Source organism: Ambystoma mexicanum, chromosome 4q (assembly GCF_040938575.1).
Source record: "Ambystoma mexicanum isolate Mex_15411 chromosome 4q, UKY_AmexF1_1, whole genome shotgun sequence".
Classification (NCBI taxonomy): domain Eukaryota; kingdom Metazoa; phylum Chordata; class Amphibia; order Caudata; family Ambystomatidae; genus Ambystoma; species Ambystoma mexicanum.
Window position 1 is genome coordinate 994,066,049 of NC_090928.1, and position 20,252 is coordinate 994,086,300.

Here is a 20,252-nt window from a genome sequence, read left to right on the forward strand (position 1 = left end):
AGAGACCAGACCAGAGAGAAAGCAGTGCTGTGCCTAGCAGAGACCAGACCAGAGAGAAAGCAGTGCTGTGCCTAGCAGAGACCAGACCAGAGAGAAAGCAGTGCTGTGCCTAGCCGAGACCAGACCAGGCGCTGTGAGCAGAATCCGGAAAGACCTGACCAGACTGAAGATCGTGACCAAGTCGCTTTCCTGTTCAAAATCTCTTGTGAGTACTTAGCAAAACTCAGAACACATCTCTTAGTTTAAATTCATCTAATTCAATCTATTTAACCTAAGTAGAACTGCCTCCTATCTGTCACCTGTCATTTCTAGTAAAATTTGTCATTTTGAAAAAGTGTGCGTTTAAAATTGGCAAAACCAAAAACGACCTTTACTAAATTGCTCATATCTCCGCAACCGTTTGGGCTAGAGACTTGCAATAACTTTCATTTGGAACCTGAGATCCTAGGCTTTCCTAGGACCCCAAAACGGTAGAGATAGTCCTTGCGGTTCCTCTGTAATAGCGCTCGGCGCATCCGCGAATTTTGCCGCGATTTGCAATTTCTTCACATGTAAAAAAACTGCTGCTGCCTGATTTCATTTGCCAGAAATTCGTTTAACCTGCTAACTATCCCTGCATCATTGCTAGTGTGAGCCTGGACTAATATTAACTAGATACCACTCATCCTGAACCTCTAAAAGGGAATTAAGAGCGTTTCCAGCATATTTCTCATTCATTGCTAGCACCTATCAAAGCAATTTGGGCCTGTGATTTCAAAACTCCTACCTGTTTTCTGTTGTCTAATCTTGCTGGATTGAACCGATTACATTGATTGCATTTCTGAGAACTGTGTGCTTCCCTCCCATTTCCTTGCATTGCATAAAGAGGGGGGGAGTGAATAGCCAGAGAAAAGTGATTACCTTGTTTGTTGAAATCATATTGAGTATTTTCTGTATTGCATTTTCATTCAACATTACATCCATTTGAACTCTATAAAGCATTTTCTACCACATTATACTTCTGTACCTATTTACCAGTGTGCTACCTTATCCATTTCATCTCAACTCCTTAGTAATTATAAAGAAGTGTGCTAGTGCCAGATTCTCCGTTGTTGATCTTTATCATATCAGATTAAGTGTGCTATTCAATTATTAATTTATTATAAAGCGTGATATATATATATCTATTTTAAATTATCAAATAAACCTTTTAAACTTGCAAAACAGAACTACTTCTTGGCTCAGTGGGGTCAGGGGGATTCCAAGAGAGGGGTGTTATACAGGGGTAGTCATCCAGAACGCATGAACTGGACCTAAAGATATATCAATAAGGGTTTTCATTCAGTATTCTAGACTAGGCGTTAACTTAGCTGTAGTGCTGAATTGAATCCTCTTACAAATTGGGGGCTCGAGCCGAGACGTTGGGTTAGATTTACCATTTGTGCAGCTTAATACAGTGTGCTAACTGACGGGATACATACATCCAGTCGGATCACCACGCTGCATTACGCTGTGAAGCATTCCTCAAAAGGGACACTCCAAGAAAAGTTCTGTTCTGCAAAAATAAAATACAAACTTCTGTAAGTCAGGACAGAGACCAATCTCTAGAATGACGACCTTAGTAGACATGAAAATAGCCAGAGAGCACTTCTTACATAAGTTATTTGTGAGAGGTGAATGGGCTGAGCAGGGCCAGGATGCCTGGTTGCAGGCCATCACGCGACAGGTCACTGAAACAGGGTCAGACTTATGGAGAGATCAGGGTCCATTACATGTGGCCCTGAGTGAACTATATATGGCTCCTAAGGCCAAAGATGAACACGACAAGATTGTTAGGATAGCGGCATACCTGTACCTATATATGGGAGACATGCAGGATAGATGTGCTGAAAGCCAAAATCTGGCAAATAGGCAACAGATGGCGTTAGAGAAGGTCCAATCTGACCTGGTCTCTTCTGAGCAGAGGCTGCAGAGGAGCCAGGAGTCAGAAGATGATAGTAGGCAGCACATCATTAAAATAAAGAAGGATATGGATGTGCTGCAACGGGAAAAGGTAGAACAGGATACCAGATTTCTGGCCTTGCAGAAGGAATACCAAGAAGGTTTGGACTCCCTACTGCAAAACCAGAAAAAGCTGGAGCAACAACTGGACTTCAACAGGGTATGTGCTGAGCAGGTAGTCACCCTGCAAGGCCACCTAGATAGAGTGAAGGCAGAGAGCAACAAACTAATTCTGAAAGACCTGGATACCCAGGCAGAGTTTGATGAGGAGCGCCAAAAAGCTGGTGCCCTTCAACGGCAAAGGGACGACCTGGCGGCACAAATGCAGGCTCTTAGTCAGGAAAGGGATACCTTAGGCCAGGAAGTCTGCCATTTAAAAAGAAAAATGGAAGAAAATCACCTGGCCCACCAGGGGCTGGGTGACCTCCAAAAAGAAAACCAGAACTTGGTAGAGCACACCAGAAGGGTGGAAGATGCTCTAGCAAGAAAGGAGCAGGCCAATAGGGACACAGCTCAGGAGGTAACCCTCCTGCAGCAAAGACTGGCCCAGTTCTCCAGGACCAACCAGGAAGCACAGAGGGAAAACGAGGCCCTCTGTGAACACAATGATAGGCTCCAACAACAGGTAGTGATGCAGGAGAGACTGATAGAGTCCAGTAAGGCCTTAACTGAAGAACTGAAGGCACAAATGCAGGCTCTTGCATTGCAACAGGGAGCAGGGGCGGATAGAGATGAGGTTCGCTGGGAAAGGGAAACTCCGGAGCATAACCTCAGGAGCCCTAGTACCAGAGGCCCTCATACCTCTCAGTCCCTGGACTCTGCCACCCCCATGTTCCCTGGCGCACATGAGCACAGGGCCACAGGGATGGCAGATTACAATCCAGCTAAGAGTATGGGGCTCATAGGCCAGAACCACTCAGGAATGGAGGGGTGGGCATCCGGGTATGGGCACCCAAGTACAGTACAGTTCAATGGGGAACCCCAGGAGAGTAGGCCCATTAAGGGCATCCTGAAAACCTCTGCCCAGTTAGGTCAGTGGAGGGGGTACCCATCAAATCCTGGCAGCAAGGAGGAATCTGAAGACCCCTCTGAACGTCACAGGACACAGGAGACCAGGTCCCCACATTCTGCCAGCCATTCCCAGGCTCGCAGAATCCGGGAAAACCTGGAAGAACAGACGGGAACCTCTGGGAGCAGTGCCTCTGAGTCCGAGGAAGAATGGACAAGGGTTACCCGAACCAAAAAGGCCAATAAGGCAAAAAGGGCCTTGCTTAAGGACCCTTTAAAGCAGATTAAGGCGATCAGGAGCGTCATCACGCCTTACCATAAGAACGCTAAGTATTCTGTTTGGGAGCACTTAGAGTTGTTTGAGCAAATGATGGAGACTTTCCATATGAAGGACAGCCAAAGCTGTATTCAATATGTAAAGTGGACCTTCTCCCCGGAATACTCCAGTTTCTTTGCGGGGCTGGAGGACCAAAATCATTTAAGATGGTCCACATATAAGGCGGCCATCCTGAAACATTTTTCTGTTCACAGAAATCCTCAAGAGGCTCGCAAGGCAGCCTACAATTTGCAATGTGGGGAGGATCAGGCCCCACAAGAATTTGTGCAGGAGTTAAAGCGTGCTTTTGCACAGACCACAAGAAGGGTGCGCACAGACAGTCGAGAATTCGTTAATACATTTTTTCATGCCTTGCCCAAATATATCATGACCCAGCTTGTGAGGGATTTTCATGAGAAAAGATCTTTAGACTGGGTCATTGAACAGGCTACCCGGATCTATGAGGTGCAGAAACCGATAGATAGCAAAAGTAATGCCCAGAAAAACCCCAAAGCCAACAGCACCCCTGCTGCTGCCAAGGTGGCAGAGGTAAAGGTCACCCCCGTTTTGGATTTGGAGATGGGGGGGCCTAAAAACCTGCCTGCACCTAATAATGCTAGGCCCAGGAGGTCCTCGGGTCAGTCACAGACAGGGAGCCAAGGAGGCAGCCCCACAAATGGGGTCCCTCGCTCTCCTGATTATGTAAGTCCCCGTTACAAGGGAAATCGACCCATCCTGGGTTATGTGTGGACTCCTCCAGCCCAAGGGGGGGGATCCAGACAAGCACCTAACCCAGGGAACTTCCCTCCAAACTTCCCACAGGAGGGCAGAAATTTACCAAACCCTGGGCAGAACTTTTTCCCCAGATATCCACCCGACTTTCAGCCCCAAAACCATCCATCCTTCTTTCCCCAATTCCCTGAGCCCAGACCACTGAATCCGGGAGAGGGGAGGCCAAGGGTGGAGGGGTACCCAAATCTTCCCAACCCGGGGTATTACCAGAGGAGGGACAGCTACCCTTCCCGGGATCAGCCCAGGGGAGAAAACAGGGCCCCGTATCAGCCTGAGCGGGTTTCCCAGTTAGAGCGCCAGGTTCAAAACATGGCGCGGGATCTGGGTCACATACTGAGGGCTCAGCAGAACCCTCAGATCAGCATGCCGGCGCAGAACGCACCCAACTCTGGACCTAGCGCTCCAGAACAATGACGGGGGCAGCACCCCGATAACTCACCGGTTCCCAGGGAGGAGGCACAAGGGGAAGGGGGGTGTAAAGCCTTGGAGGAAGCTTCCTTCCTCACTTGTAAACAGCCCCTAGAAACCCAGGAACCGGAAACAAAATCTCTTGCCCCTGAGAGTCTGCCTCCTAAGGAGCAGAGGGGGGGTAGGAGAAACAAAAGACCCAAACAGACTCAGTTTGGGGAGGAGGTACAGATCTTCCAATTTGAGGGAGAGGGATCCACAGAGGATCCTGGGAAAAGGATCTTCTCCTTCAGAGAGGGGGGAACTCCTCCCAAAGAAAAATGGGTCCCTAGGGATGCAAATCCAGACTGGGGAGATGTGGAGACTGAGCTACCGCCGCCCACCATCTCATCCCAGAACCAACAGCAAGAAAATCCCCTGGTTCAAACCCATCCTGGGGACTGCCTCCAAAAAGGGGGGGGCGGCCCAGAACCGGAACCAGGGGAACCCACAATGGCTCTGATCTCCAGTTGCCAACTTTTTCTTTCAGATTCCCAAGGCTCTCCACAGAATTCTGCCCAAATCTCTTCGCTAGCAATGTCCAAAACCAGAAAGTTAGCCCACCAGTTGTCCAAAAATGTACATTATCTGTGCCCCCTTGAGGAGAAGGAGGGAAGATATTATGCCCCGGTACAAGTACAGGGGCAGGGTACAATCTCAGCGCTGGTGGACACTGGATCTCAAGCTACCCTTCTGTCCAGAAGGGCCTTTGATGAACTGAATGCAGGAAGGGGAGAGAATTACCAAATTCCTCTCACCTCACTTCCTGGACAACTCCAGAACTTTGACGGGAAGGAAATTCCCGTTGAGGGGACTGCAGATTTGGACATTAAAATTGGGCGACATAAGTTGAAACACCCGGTCATAGTTGTGACCCCAGAGGGCACCCCTTGTTTACTAGGGAATGACCTCCTGAGAAGGTTGTCACCCCTAATAGATTGTGTAAACAAGGTCCTCTGGACCCAGACTAGCCGACCAATAAAATTAAAACAGAGTGTCAACCATGTTAGTTTAAACGGCACATGCCACATGGTTGAACAAAAATCTGACCAAGTAGAATTTCACTTCCAGAATAGCCAAATTCCAGACGTGACAGTAATAGCAGTAGGACAACAGACTGGTGATGGGGGGTCCTCTCTATTTCTGAAAATCAACCTTCCTTCCAGTCTAAAGTGGTATTCCACGCTGGAAGGAAACACTCTGAAATTCTATACCAATCCACAATCTGAAACTCCCACTCCTATAGTCCAGAAAGATGTGAAATCAGCTCAAAGCCTGGCTGAGATTCAGCAAATTGGAGAGCAGTTGTTCATCCCTGTTCAGTTAAATGATGGGAAGGACTCTGTTCTCGCTCGAGTGTGTGTGAACAACGGTAAGAGCTTCATCAGCGAAGCCATGTTCCGCCAACTCCCAAAAGATCCAGCCATTCCCACCTTCAAACTGATAGACAAATGGGAAATGGACCTGGAAGCACCCAATTCAAAACATCTCCTGCCAAGCAGGTGTATGCTCAAAATCTCCATTGGCAACAAGAGCATAGTCCATAATTGTTGGGTCGCGCGAGACGTCACTGCCGCCTTTTACTTAGGCAGTGACATTCTCAATCGCTTTGCCATTAGTTTGGACCTAATAAACTTCAAAGCTTGGTCCCGATTAGCGGATAATCCCATGGGCTTTGATGATCCAGAAAAAGCATTTAGGTCAGCTCAATTGCTACCTTATGCAGTTGAAATTCAGGTTAAAGAGGAAGTCACCATCCCAGAAAGGACCCGACAATTCTCCCTGGAAGTGAAAGTTAAAAGGGGACAATATTTGCAAAACCCTGATGCTTACATACATCTAAATGCTTCTCTCCAACTGCAAGGGTTAGGGGTAAACCCAACTCCATTAGTCAACATAGAACATGACACCATTCCAATAGAGGTGGATAACAGCGACTTAAAGAGTATTACTCTAGCCGCAGGCACCATTATTGGAATGGCGGTTGATGACCGACATTTTTCCATCGACTTAGTAAATGAACTGTTAGGACCAATCCCCAAGGACTGTTTTGACAGTGACAGTGATGACAATACAACACCAGACAGGATTTTTACCCGGCATGGGGGGAACTTCCTGGTGTACACTTCCTGCCCGTATGGTAAGGAAGATGTGACGTGTGACTTCAGGAGGGATGAGGTGATTTTCCAGGTTCATGAAGGCTGCCTTTCCCACCTGAAGCCTCCGGTCCAAATCAGCACTCTGACCAGGGACTTCTCCACCCAGCTGGAGGAGGCCGCGGAGATAGCCAAACCAGAAGTCTTTCCAGGCTTCAGGCAGATGGTGGAAGAGAGAGTCAACCTAGCTGATGCCTGTGTGACTCTGGAACAAAAGCAAAAGTTGAAACAAGTTTTCTTGGATTTCCAAGATCTCTTTGCGGTAGACTCATATGACTGTGGTCGCACTGACATCCACACAACAACAATCCCCACGGACCCTGGCATGACTCCTGTGTTTGTGAAGCAATATCGTTTGCCTCTCGCATCCATGGAGTCCCTTACTGAAATAATTAAGAACCTTGAGTCCCGGGGAATAATCCGTCCAGTCCACAGCACCTTCAACAATCCGGTGCTGGGAATATTGAAGCCGAACGGCCAGTGGAGACTCTGTGCTGACCTCAGGGAGCTCAACAAACGGGTCCATACTTCCCGATGGCCTCTGCCCTACATTGACCAAGGGCTGGCCCAGATCCAGGGGTCACAGGTATTCACTGCAATAGACCTGACCAATGGATACTGGACTGTGCCTGTCAGTAGGGAGGACCAATACAAGCTGGCTTTTACCTTTGGGGGCCAGCAGTACACATGGACCCGGACTCCCTTCGGATACCTCAACTCCGGCAATGAATTCAATATTTTCCTACATAAGGCCATGCCCGACCTGGGTGCGAGGGGTAACCTGGCTTATGTAGATGATGTCCTCATCAAAAGCTCAACCGTTGAGGAACACATAGCGGAGATCCGTTATGTTCTGACACAGTTGAGGGCCGCCGGAGCAAAACTTTCCTTTCAGAAAGCACAGTGGTGTAGAACCCGTGTTAATTTCTTGGGGCATGAGATTACTCCTCAGGGTCTCTGTCCCCAGGAAAAGAAAGTGGAAGCACTTCAGAAACTGAAAGACCCCACAACTCTGCGGGAACTAAGGAGCCTCCTTGGACTGACTAATTACAGCAGAAAGTTCATTGAGGGCTACGCAGAGATCACCAGACCCCTGATTCATCTCCTGAAGGGGGGGGTCAAGTGGGAATGGGGTCCAGAACAAGCCGAGGCAGTAAAACAACTCAAAAGAAGCCTCTCACAAGCGCCTTGCCTAGCTTACCCTGTCAGAAACAAGGAGTTCTTCCTGGAGACGGGGTTCTCTAATACGTGCTTGACGGCAGTATTATATCAAAAGCATGACAAGGTCAATAAAGTAATCTCCTATGCGAGCAAAACTTTATCCTCTGTGGAGGAAAAATTCAACGATTGTGAGAAGGCACTCCTGGCAACGGTGTGGGCATTGAAGAATTACCGCCCGTTTATCCAGGGGGAACACATCATAGTGGAGACTCCACACCAGCCTCTGCAATATCTCCAAAGTGACAGAATCCGGGCCGGAAATGTGAGTAATTCCCGAATTACTTCCTGGATTCTGTCAATGCAAGGCTTTCCTGTGGAGGTCAGATATGGCCAAAACAAGAAGAGTCCCCTCGCGCAAGGTCTGGCTGACTTGCATGATTGTGCCAGAGAAAACTGTCTCGAGGACGAAAGTCTAAAAATAAAGGACAACATGGAGGCATACCTTAATTCCCCCCACAAAGTCTTTGAAGAAGACAAGTGTGAGGGAATGCCCACTGTGTATGTGGATGGATGCTCTTACCATGTCGACAACAACGGGGAGAAAGAACTGGTGGCCGGCGTAGGGAATGCATGGGTGAATGAGTCCCCAGAACCCTCCGCTGGATACAAAATTGGTCCCCGAAGTAGTCAGGTGGCAGAATTGATGGCTGTGCATCAGGCCATCCTCACTGCTGTCCAGCATCAACTCCACGAACTGGTCATAATCACAGATTCGGATTATGTACGGAACGGGTTCGTGGAGCACCTGGTTAATTGGAAGACCAGAGGCATGGTATGTGCTAACAACAAACCCTTGAAACATGGGAAGTTGATCCAAAACATTGATGATCTGGTCACCTCGAATGGGATGACCATCTATTGGAAGAAGATCAAGGGTCATTCCAAAGTAGAGGGACCAGACAAAACTGGAAATGACTTAGCTGATCAGCTGGCCAAAACCGGGGCCATCCAAGGGGATCTAATTGAGATTGAGTCCCTGTTGGGGGAAATCCAGGTCACTGCCATCACTAGGTCCCAGACAAATGCTCACAACGACCTCTCAATTGCACAATGGAGTAAGGAGACCCCTGATGCTGATTTGATTACCGCTCAGAAGGGGGATCCAATAATTGGTAAATTTTACCAGCACCTTGAGGACCCTGAGAACTTTCCCCTGACGGATACCGATTACACTGGGAAAGAGGACCTAAGAGTGTTGATGAAATGTCCAAAAATGTTCAGAATCCAAGACGGTTTGCTGGTAAGGAAATCCAAAGCTGGCCACGATCAGTGGGTGGTTCCTACCTCATTCCGAAGCCTGATGTTAAGTCACGCCCATGATGCGGCCACCGCCGGTCATAGGGGGTTTCACACAACATTGGAAATCTTAAGAGAGGTTGCATACTGGCCACACATGGGCCAGGACCTCAACCAATATTTGAAGGGTTGTCTTGTGTGTGCACAATTTCAGCCGACATCCCTCACACACCGGGCGCCTTTACAAAAGAGGGGAATGACACTGCCATGGTCAGATTTACAAATCGACTTTGTAGGCCCTGTGATTCGCTCGGCTAGGGGGAATAAGTACATGTTGACTGTGACATGCTTGTTTACCAAGTTTGTGGAATGTCTCCCAGCCCCAAATTGCAAGGCAGAAACTGCAGCTGCCTTGATGATTAACCACATCTTTTCCCGTTTTGGTCTACCTCAAAGGATTGAGTCAGACAGAGGTAGCCACTTCACCAGTGAAGTAATGACAAAGATGTGGGAGATACTGGGGGTCAAAAGGAAGTTGCATATTGCTTACAGACCAGCTTCTTCTGGGGCAGTAGAGAGATATAACCGGACAATTGTGAGCATATTAAAGAAGTTTGTGGCAGATTCTGGGCCAAGTTGGGATATCCGATTACCTCTGGTCCTAATGGCTATCAGATCTACCCCTTCATCTGCAACCAAAATGTCACCATTTGAGTTGATGACTGGGCGCAAGATGGTGCTTCCGCAGCATTTGCTCTACAGGACCCAAGAGCAGACACTGATAAATGCCTCCACTACTCATGAGTATGTAGAGAATTTAAGGAAACACCTCCAACATGCTTTTGCTTATGCTCAGCGGAATCTAGAAAGATCGACTGATAGCATGAAGACCCATTATGACCTGAAAACTTCCAGGAAGGAATATCAGGTGGGAGACCGGGTCTATCTATACAACTTCCAAAGGAACCAGGCCAAGCAGCGCAAATTTTTGCCTACATGGAAGGGACCCTTTGAGATCGTCGATAAGATCTCCCCTGTGGCCTACAAGATCCGCATCCCCAAAGGTGGTTCGGCAGAGGGGGAAGACAAGTGGGTCCACATAAACCAGTTGAAATGTTGCCATCCCAGGCACACTCTGCAACAACTGGAGGAATCCTCTGGAGTCCTAGCGGGTACTGTATCAGACTAATTCAGTTCCAATCATAAAACCTACCACATCTAGTCTCTAAAATATTGTGATTTACATGAAACTGTCTCTAGTGATACTGTTTTTTTTTCAAAATAAGAATGTAATGTTTTGTTATGATGAAATGCATATGCTGCCCCACTATCTCAACAGTGGTGGAAAAAAAAAAAATCGTCTATGAGTAGATATTGCCGCTCTTCCTTTATCATCCTAGGAGAGATGAAACCATGAAGGATGACCAAGAAGGACGATCCGGGGACCGGGAGCAAAGACACAACGGGCCCGGGGTACCGCCCAATCTTCCCATCAGGACCGGCGAGGAGAACTGATCGATCTGACCGGATGGAGAAGAAGATGCTGAACTGTGCCATCTACAGAAGAGGAAGAAGATTATGCGGACAGACCGGTGCGTGGGTCAAAACCCTTGGGCACGCGACTCCCCATCGACCCAAACTCAAAGTGCAGTCACGTGGGGGGGCTTGTAGGGTGTCCTGACCCACGTTTAAGCTACCCTGCTACAACATTTGGTGCTGTGGGCTTAGGAAATTCAAGATGGCGGAAAACCCACATGTGCGCCGAAATCCAGGAAAGCTGCGCAGTTGTGCGCACACCAAAATGGTTACCTAACTTGCCACCCACCAGTGCGAGAATGAAAGGCCGGGTTGCCATGAGGGAAATGGGTTGCCAAAGGAAAAACAGTAGCGCCGGTTAGCTTCAAAGCGCTTTAAAACCACCATTGGACTACCCGCACAGTAGTCTGAAACCATTGGGAATGGCAATGCTGATTGCCAAATGCAACCTAGAAGTGTGGGGAATTCATTTCTTAAATCCCAAAAATGAGTGCAGTACCAGTACTCACCACTATCCAAAAGCCGGCGTTTTAAAACCACTCTGTGTGTTTCTGAAGGCAAGTCAAAATGCCTATTTCTAACAGTGCAACATGTGCAAAATATTTACTGAACCCCAGCAGACATTGGCAGAATGGAGTTTTGTGTGCCTACAGAATCTGGGAAATGAAGATCATAAGACAAGGTTTATAACAAGACTGGCTGAGCTGTGGATTGCAGCAGTTTAAGTTGCACTGGATTTAAAGACACTAAAATCGAAAATGTTTAGATTAAATGAGTGACCTATGTTTGATGTCACATGCCTTTGTAACTGTTGAAATGTCATAGTTTTGCACTTAGAATCAGCATTCTAGCTGCATGTGTAAAATTACAAGTTATTTTAAAAGCAACAAAAAGTTAGCTGAAGGTCTGGCTTAAGGAACTTGATTTTGCCTAGCAACTACCCATCAGGAGTGAAACTTGAGTCACCACTGTGTTCCCAGGCCAACCTTCCTTTTGCTGCCCAAGCTAAGGATATGCCATCTATCTGATAATTGAATTATCTGTGCTCTGCAAGAGAGTGAACAAAGCCCTCTTCACTCAGGCAAAGGTTTTTATTACCGCAGTCGTAAATTGTAGCTTCCTCTTGGCAGGAGCTGGGAGGAGCACTGCCTGTGAGAGCAAGCTGGCTTGGCAGAACTGGAAAGAACCAGAAATTCAACCTTGTGCTGAGGGTAAACCACACCCCTTTGGAGCCAGAACATAACTTTAAAAAGATGAATAACTCATAGAGCGGACATGTGAAAATTTTATAAATGATACCATAATTCTTGTGATTTTTCTGCCCACAGTTTAAGACGTGGTAGGAACCGGTGGTATGTTCAGGGGGGTTTTAGCGGAAAAGTGGATATTACTCTAAATGTGTGCATGTTAAAAATCTGAAACTTCATCAGTTAATGTCCCTACCCCCTGCACACATGTATGTAAAGTTGGGTCCATGTCGGAAATTGAAAAAGCAGTTAAAAAGTCAATTATGTACACTCTTTGAATGCAAGCTCCCAGGAAGAGCAGAGTTTGAACAGGGGATACCTCCTGTAATGCATGATGGGTGCATATGATTTTAAAACAATATGTACCTCTGCAAATATGTATTTGTTTCAAATCTAGATTTGTGTGTAAGTTGACAGGAGGAGTGGACTTTCTGCAGGCTGTAAAATGACATCAATCTGACTCACAGTTCAGTTTGCCAATCAAGCGGAGGAATGGAAGCCTGACCAATGACGAATGAGAGGGGCAAGTCTAGTGATGCAACACACACACCCATTCTCAAGAAACAGATAAAAGCAGAGAGTCAGGACACATAGAGACATTCAATTTCATCTGCCGCTGGAAGCCCTGCCGGAAAAATCCATACTTACCTCCCTCAAACTCCAGAAAGCCAAACTAGAGACTTCAATCTATCCAGAGCAGAGACCAGACCAGAGAGAAAGCAGTGCTGTGCCTAGCAGAGACCAGACCAGAGAGAAAGCAGTGCTGTGCCTAGCAGAGACCAGACCAGAGAGAAAGCAGTGCTGTGCCTAGCCGAGACCAGACCAGGCGCTGTGAGCAGAATCCGGAAAGACCTGACCAGACTGAAGATCGTGACCAAGTCGCTTTCCTGTTCAAAATCTCTTGTGAGTACTTAGCAAAACTCAGAACACATCTCTTAGTTTAAATTCATCTAATTCAATCTATTTAACCTAAGTAGAACTGCCTCCTATCTGTCACCTGTCATTTCTAGTAAAATTTGTCATTTTGAAAAAGTGTGCGTTTAAAATTGGCAAAACCAAAAACGACCTTTACTAAATTGCTCATATCTCCGCAACCGTTTGGGCTAGAGACTTGCAATAACTTTCATTTGGAACCTGAGATCCTAGGCTTTCCTAGGACCCCAAAACGGTAGAGATAGTCCTTGCGGTTCCTCTGTAATAGCGCTCGGCGCATCCGCGAATTTTGCCGCGATTTGCAATTTCTTCACATGTAAAAAAACTGCTGCTGCCTGATTTCATTTGCCAGAAATTCGTTTAACCTGCTAACTATCCCTGCATCATTGCTAGTGTGAGCCTGGACTAATATTAACTAGATACCACTCATCCTGAACCTCTAAAAGGGAATTAAGAGCGTTTCCAGCATATTTCTCATTCATTGCTAGCACCTATCAAAGCAATTTGGGCCTGTGATTTCAAAACTCCTACCTGTTTTCTGTTGTCTAATCTTGCTGGATTGAACCGATTACATTGATTGCATTTCTGAGAACTGTGTGCTTCCCTCCCATTTCCTTGCATTGCATAAAGAGGGGGGGAGTGAATAGCCAGAGAAAAGTGATTACCTTGTTTGTTGAAATCATATTGAGTATTTTCTGTATTGCATTTTCATTCAACATTACATCCATTTGAACTCTATAAAGCATTTTCTACCACATTATACTTCTGTACCTATTTACCAGTGTGCTACCTTATCCATTTCATCTCAACTCCTTAGTAATTATAAAGAAGTGTGCTAGTGCCAGATTCTCCGTTGTTGATCTTTATCATATCAGATTAAGTGTGCTATTCAATTATTAATTTATTATAAAGCGTGATATATATATATCTATTTTAAATTATCAAATAAACCTTTTAAACTTGCAAAACAGAACTACTTCTTGGCTCAGTGGGGTCAGGGGGATTCCAAGAGAGGGGTGTTATACAGGGGTAGTCATCCAGAACGCAAGAACTGGACCTAAAGATATATCAATAAGGGTTTTCATTCAGTATTCTAGACTAGGCGTTAACTTAGCTGTAGTGCTGAATTGAATCCTCTTACACCTTGATGGTCGATTCATAGTGTAGGGCGACTATTAACATCAGCAGACCTTCCGGGATGTCCCAGGCAGCCAATTGTTGCCATAGTAGATCTCTATTGACTTTATCAAATGCTGAGGTAAGGTCATAAATTGCCACATGAATTGCATTCACCCTGCCACTCCAGGTAAGTTTTAGGTCAAAGCCCAGAAGCAGATCATTCAAGTTGGTGCTATGATTTCTTTGAAACCCAGTCTGCCACTTTTGTATTCGTCCTACCTTACCCGCCCAGGCCACAAGATGCTGGAACAACAAGGTTGCAAAGACCTTGCTGTCAGCATCTTAGATGGAAATCTGCCTGTAATTTTTTGGATCATTGCCGTTGGCTTTCTTGAATATGGGGATAACAAAGGCCGTATACCAGGATACAGGCAAGCTCTCGGAGTTGACTACTTTCCTAAAATATATTGTCAGAATCGAAGACCAGGTGGTGGGGTCATCCTTAAAAACTACATTGGCCAACTTGATAGGTCCTGGAGCCCTCGACCTGCTAATATCCTGGATGATGCCAAAGATGCTTTCCTGGTCAAAACAAAATGCCAACCATCCTCTGCACTCTCCACTAATGAAACAATGGTCTCTTCCCACTCGTACCTCTGACCAAAGACCGATTCAAAGTAGCTGACCCATTGATGTTCCCCTACCGGGTTCAATAGCAAATCAGCTTGGTTTCTTCCTAAATCATCAATAATGCCCCAGAATGATGCTGAATTGCTTTTACGTAAAACCTCCAGCATTATTTCTGTGTCATTTTGTAGTAGTTGAGCAGTGTGATCGACTCCAATTGCGATATACTTGCCTTGCCTTTTTAGTTTCTTTCAATCTCAGAATCTGGTCGTCACAATGTTGGTTGTTAATGGCCCTGGTTTTTGCCTTTAGTGAGCTCTTTCCTTGCTTCACCTTATCACCATACTGGTGACGATGTTTAATAAACTGAGATTGAGGTATAGACTCCACTACCTCAATAGTATCATCCAAGAAATGCTTAAATCTGTGAATATTGAAAGTATTCAGCTTCCATTCCATAGAAGTGAGGCCATCACTTCCATCACTCTCTCATTAAAAAAGCCATTTGGGTTGGTTCCAGATAACCAGGTTGCACCCTGGCTTATCACTAATCCCAGCACAACCGTAGCCATCTTTTGTTAACAAAGGGATGTCAATTTCAGCCGTGAACATCTTGTGATCACTCCATTCACAGGCAACCACCTAGAAAAGTTTACAACTATAATACATGCATTAATTCACAAACATATCCAAGGTGAATTGCCTCTGCCCTATCGACCACGTTGGGTGACTCAGTATATCACCACTAATTGTTCCATTCAGTCGGTATAAACCCGAGGCCTCAAGGCTTTTTTGCCACCTTGCTCCATACTTTATTTTAGTGCGGTTAGTAGTACCCCTCAAACTTTCATCAATACTTTCTTGGACAATACAAGTGCAGTTAAAGTCACTTGCCAGAATGTTTATTCCTTCCTCTGTTTCCGAGACCCAACGCGAAATTAATGCCATCTCCAGTTTTAATATGCACTCAAGTTTACAGAATACATGATGGCAATAGATTTTCAATAATAGCATCTTCCTAATTACGCCATTGAGCCACAAAGAGGCCTGTACAGCTAAGATTCCCTTCCCCACACGAGTTTGAGGGTCTATGGCAATTCCTGACATGGTGTTAATCAGAGTTACAAGACCACACGACGGCCTCCTCCTTGTGGCTTTTTCAGTCGCTGGCCCGGGAAAAGCACCCTGGAGGCTAAAACAGGATACCGTGTTGCTGGACTACCGAAGTGTCACCCTTTGAGCAGTTACTTCAGTTTGCTGGTTATACCGCTCCATGCTGGGGATGGGCAGTGTCTCGCTAGAGTTCTACAACATCACACAGGGCTGCAGGAAAAAGAGTGATTGTGAAGAAGAGGCGCCTTTCCGAAAGCTGAATATGATTCAAGACCTGAAAAGTATGTGGAGTTCTGCACACTACGGTAGTACAGCCCTTGCAGCACAATAACCAAAATGTAAAGTGTCCTTGTGGCAGGGCGGGGCCGAACCACACCATAGACAAAGTGATGAAGCTGGTCGTCGGAGATGGTTCATGAACTGCAATTGATAAACTGTTATTACTGCAGCTACAGTGCTAAAGTGCTGACACATGTACCATTGCAGAAATGACCCACTGAAAAGGTGTAAAACACAAAGAGACTAAAGGCCAAACATCTGCTAAAACAAGGCTCCCTACACTATTAGCTGGGTGCCTCAAATCTGCATTGTTTAACGGCACACACACTGTGCCATCACGCATGGCATGGAACATTCAATGGTTGGACACAGAGAGTTGGGAATTGTGGAGAGGGCCTGGCTCCTAGGTTTCAATTCAGCTAAATATTAGTGTTTAGTAAATAAAACAGTGCTGGATGTCAAGGAGTTCTGAACCCTATTTAATCTGTGGATGGATTATTTAAACCGGTGGACAGAACCCCTCGGTCAATAAAGCCGCAAAGGTTACTTGTTGCTCCAAGTGTCCATAAGCTTAAGCACATATTACCCAAAGTATCAATGAATTTAAAAAGGCGAAGTTAGTATTCATACCCATCTCTCACCACTTCACCTCATTAGGAGGTCAGTACTCTAATCGCTTCACAACCAATGCTCTTCACATGAAGCTCATAGATGAGTATTGCCCCATCATATATGATATATCAACATATGCTCAGCATGGCCAAACCCTTGTGCGTGGACAGTGAGGTTTCCATGTAGCATGACAGCGTGGAGGGATTGGAGATTTGCCATTCAAATAAACACATCATCCAAAGGCCGCTTGAAGAGGCTACGGGTCTTTATTGGCCCAATACGGTTAGAGGATGGAGGCTGATTCCACCATTGTAGTTAAGTCATTTTTGCGACAAAGTGGGAGAACCTCTTCCCAGGTTTTCTTTCCGCCGGGCAAGTTATCTCGAGAATGGTACAAACCTTGTGGTTTCCAGTTACGCTCTTTGAATGTTGCAGGATTCATAGATTTCAAGTCTGCCTTATTTACAAATCCTTAACATATGTTCCCACTGTTTTCAGTAGTTTGGCAACTGTCCTTTGATATGAGAATGTCTATCAAGCGTTTGAGATCTCCTGATTCACCCTCATTGGCCCTTGATCTAACTTATAGGCTCTTTATTCTGCCCGAATTCTAGGCATGGCCTCACTACTGACATAATGCAGCACTAAAGGGTTGTTTACAGCGAGTGGGACACAATGGCACAAGAGGAGGACTTGCATGATCATCGAGGGTGATGGGCGCTCCCCTGTCCAGGTCAGACAGCTTGCATAGTAAACTTCCATTTGTATATAAATGGGAGTAGCTGGAAAATGGAACACTTTATATAAATCCACAAGGAATGTAGGTTTTTTCACAAAAAGGTAGTACAGGCATGCAAAAGCAGCTTTGGGGATTTATCTTGTTTCACAAAATAGTAGAAATCAATAAATTAAAGAAATGCAGTTGTTCAGCTAGCCAGTGATTGCTCAGCATCAATGCCTATCTATTTCAAATAATAGGTAGGTTACAGCTACAGAGAAGAGTTCAATTATTAAAGAAATATGCCAAGCAGCATTGAGGAACACCTCCAACATTTGATAGCAAACAATCCAACTCTGGGTATTTTCTATATACTCCTAAGGATCCACAAATCAGAAAATAGGAGCCACCCAATCGTCTCTGGCATTAACGAAAACCAGGGCCATCTTACAGACATTTTGCACCAGGGCAAGTGCAAAGGTGCACCGTATTAGCACTATGGCAAGGTTTGCCCTAGTGCAAAAAACATTGGGGTTATATTAGAAAGCATTTGCACCATGACAAGTGCAATTTTCATGCTATAAGCACTAGAGCACAAATTGCCCAAGTGCAAAAAGCATGTACTTTCAATGCATTTTTGCAGCAGGGCAATGATTGCCTTAGTGCAAAAATGCAGGTTTTTTCACTAAGGTCAATTTGGCCGTAGTGCTTATACCGTGAAAATTGCACTTGTCATGATGCAAATGTTTTCTAATACGGTCGCAATGTGCTAATACACTTGCACTGATGACGTTTCAGTAATCTGGCCCTATATCTACATACTAGTGCAAATGCCTGTGTACATGGGCCAAAGTTGTGTTGGGTGGAGGTTTCCCATCATTGTTCTTGTTACATTTCCTTTGGGCAGCTTAATAATATGAAATTCTGTTTATATGTTTTTTTTTAAATGTATATATTTTCTTAGTGTATGAAACTTGAAGTTTTCTGTCAAAGTGGTATCCCTGTCTTGGGCCTTTTCTGCATATAATTGTATGTTATCATTGTTGAAATATACTTTTAGTTCACCTGGAAGATGAACTTGAAGTATTATTATTGTGTGCATATGGAAACAGCTGCCTCTAGCACTGATAACAGGTGAAGCGGCAGTCTCTACTGCGCAAGTTGAAGTCTTATTGTTCTATGCGTAAGGCAACAGTTCCCTCTAGCGGTGGGAACAGGTGAATCAGGCGCATGAGGGCTTCGTACAATACTATATCAGGCCTTTTATTATATAAAGTATGATGATACCGAATCCATCCCAAGGCCTATGGTGATGGACACAAAAATCTTAATAGTGAATACAACACATTTCCTATGGAAGATTTGTGAGGTAGAATGTGTACCACAGACTGAATTCCTGGCCAAGTTGGGTGTCACTTAATTCCAACATCTCACCTAAAGGGAGTTATCCAATGCAGTGGCGAGTCATCGACCAACACCTTTCAGCATTTGCAAAAGCATCACACATTTATAAAAGGTCACATGTCTTGGCATTGACCTGAACCATTAGCTACAAAATGCAAGAGAGTCCAGGTCCAACAGTACCTGGCCAGAGAAGTAAGGTTTACTGTAAACCCATAAAGTGAGCACTCAAAGGGCTAAAGCTTGTATGAACCTAGTTCTCCATATGACTATTGGGCTGAGAGCTGGACCATTTGTAGATTACCATAGCCAAGTCCAGGTGATAAGGAAATCACTGCACTGAAACCGAGGAGATAAAATAAGAACTGCAGTACCCAAGCTGTACCAGCCTACAGTGGCCCATGCAGCACCCAAAGCTGAGGGAGAAATTGCCAAGAGTTCCTTTACTGCTGGTTCAGCTTTAAATAGTATTTGCCAAGACCAGACATGATCAAATGGCATCAATCTCAAAATGGAAACAAACATGTCATATAATGATGTGAGGAGCCTGTCAGTAAACATCAAAAGTTCAGAAGGCGATGAAAAAGGGGACCCCATAGGCCAAGAACATTTGCGTGAATAGCAAAATCTTCTTTATCACTCCAGGTAAGTTGCTGCACTTCTAATTCTCCCGTTTTAAACTTTTACATTTTCAACTTTTATGGCTGTTATTGGAAGGGATTGACACTGTGTGAGGGGCCATTATTGTCTTCTGAGTGCTTTCCCTGGCAACCCTTTCCATTACATATGAACCATTGATTGTTTCTTGGCATCAGAAGGGTTTGACACTACAGGAGAGGTACAGTACTGCCTATTGGGTGCTTCCCATTACAGTCCCTTACATCCCACTACAGCCCTTAGAAAACAAATGTTTAATGGATTCTCTGTTTGCATCAGAAGGGTTTGACACTACAGGAGAGGTATAGTGCTGCCTATTGGGTGCTTCCCATTACAGTCCCTTACATCCAACTACAGCCCTTAGAAAACAAATGTTTAATGGATTCTCTGTTTGCATCAGAAGGGTTTGACACTACAGGAGAGGTACAGTACTGCCTATTGGGTGCTTCCCATTACAGTCCCTTACATCCCACTACAGCCCTTAGAAAACAAATGTTTAATGGATTCTCTGTTTGCATCAGAAGGGTTTGACACTACAGGAGAGGTATAGTACTGCCTATTGGGTGCTTCCCATTACAGTCCCTTACAACCCACTACAGCCCTTAGAAAACAAATATTTAATGGATTCTCTGTTTGCATCAGAAGGGTTTGACACTATGTGGGGGTACAATACTGCATGCTGTGCGCTTCCTGTTGCAGCCCATTACTTTCATTCCCATTGCAAGCGTCTCTTTCATTTACTATTGGCATAGAAAGGGTTTGATATGGCGGTACAGTACCCTCGGTTGTGTTCTTTCCACGTGTGAGGGCCCATGAGAATACAATGTTGTATGTGTCTGTTTCATAGCCCCAAC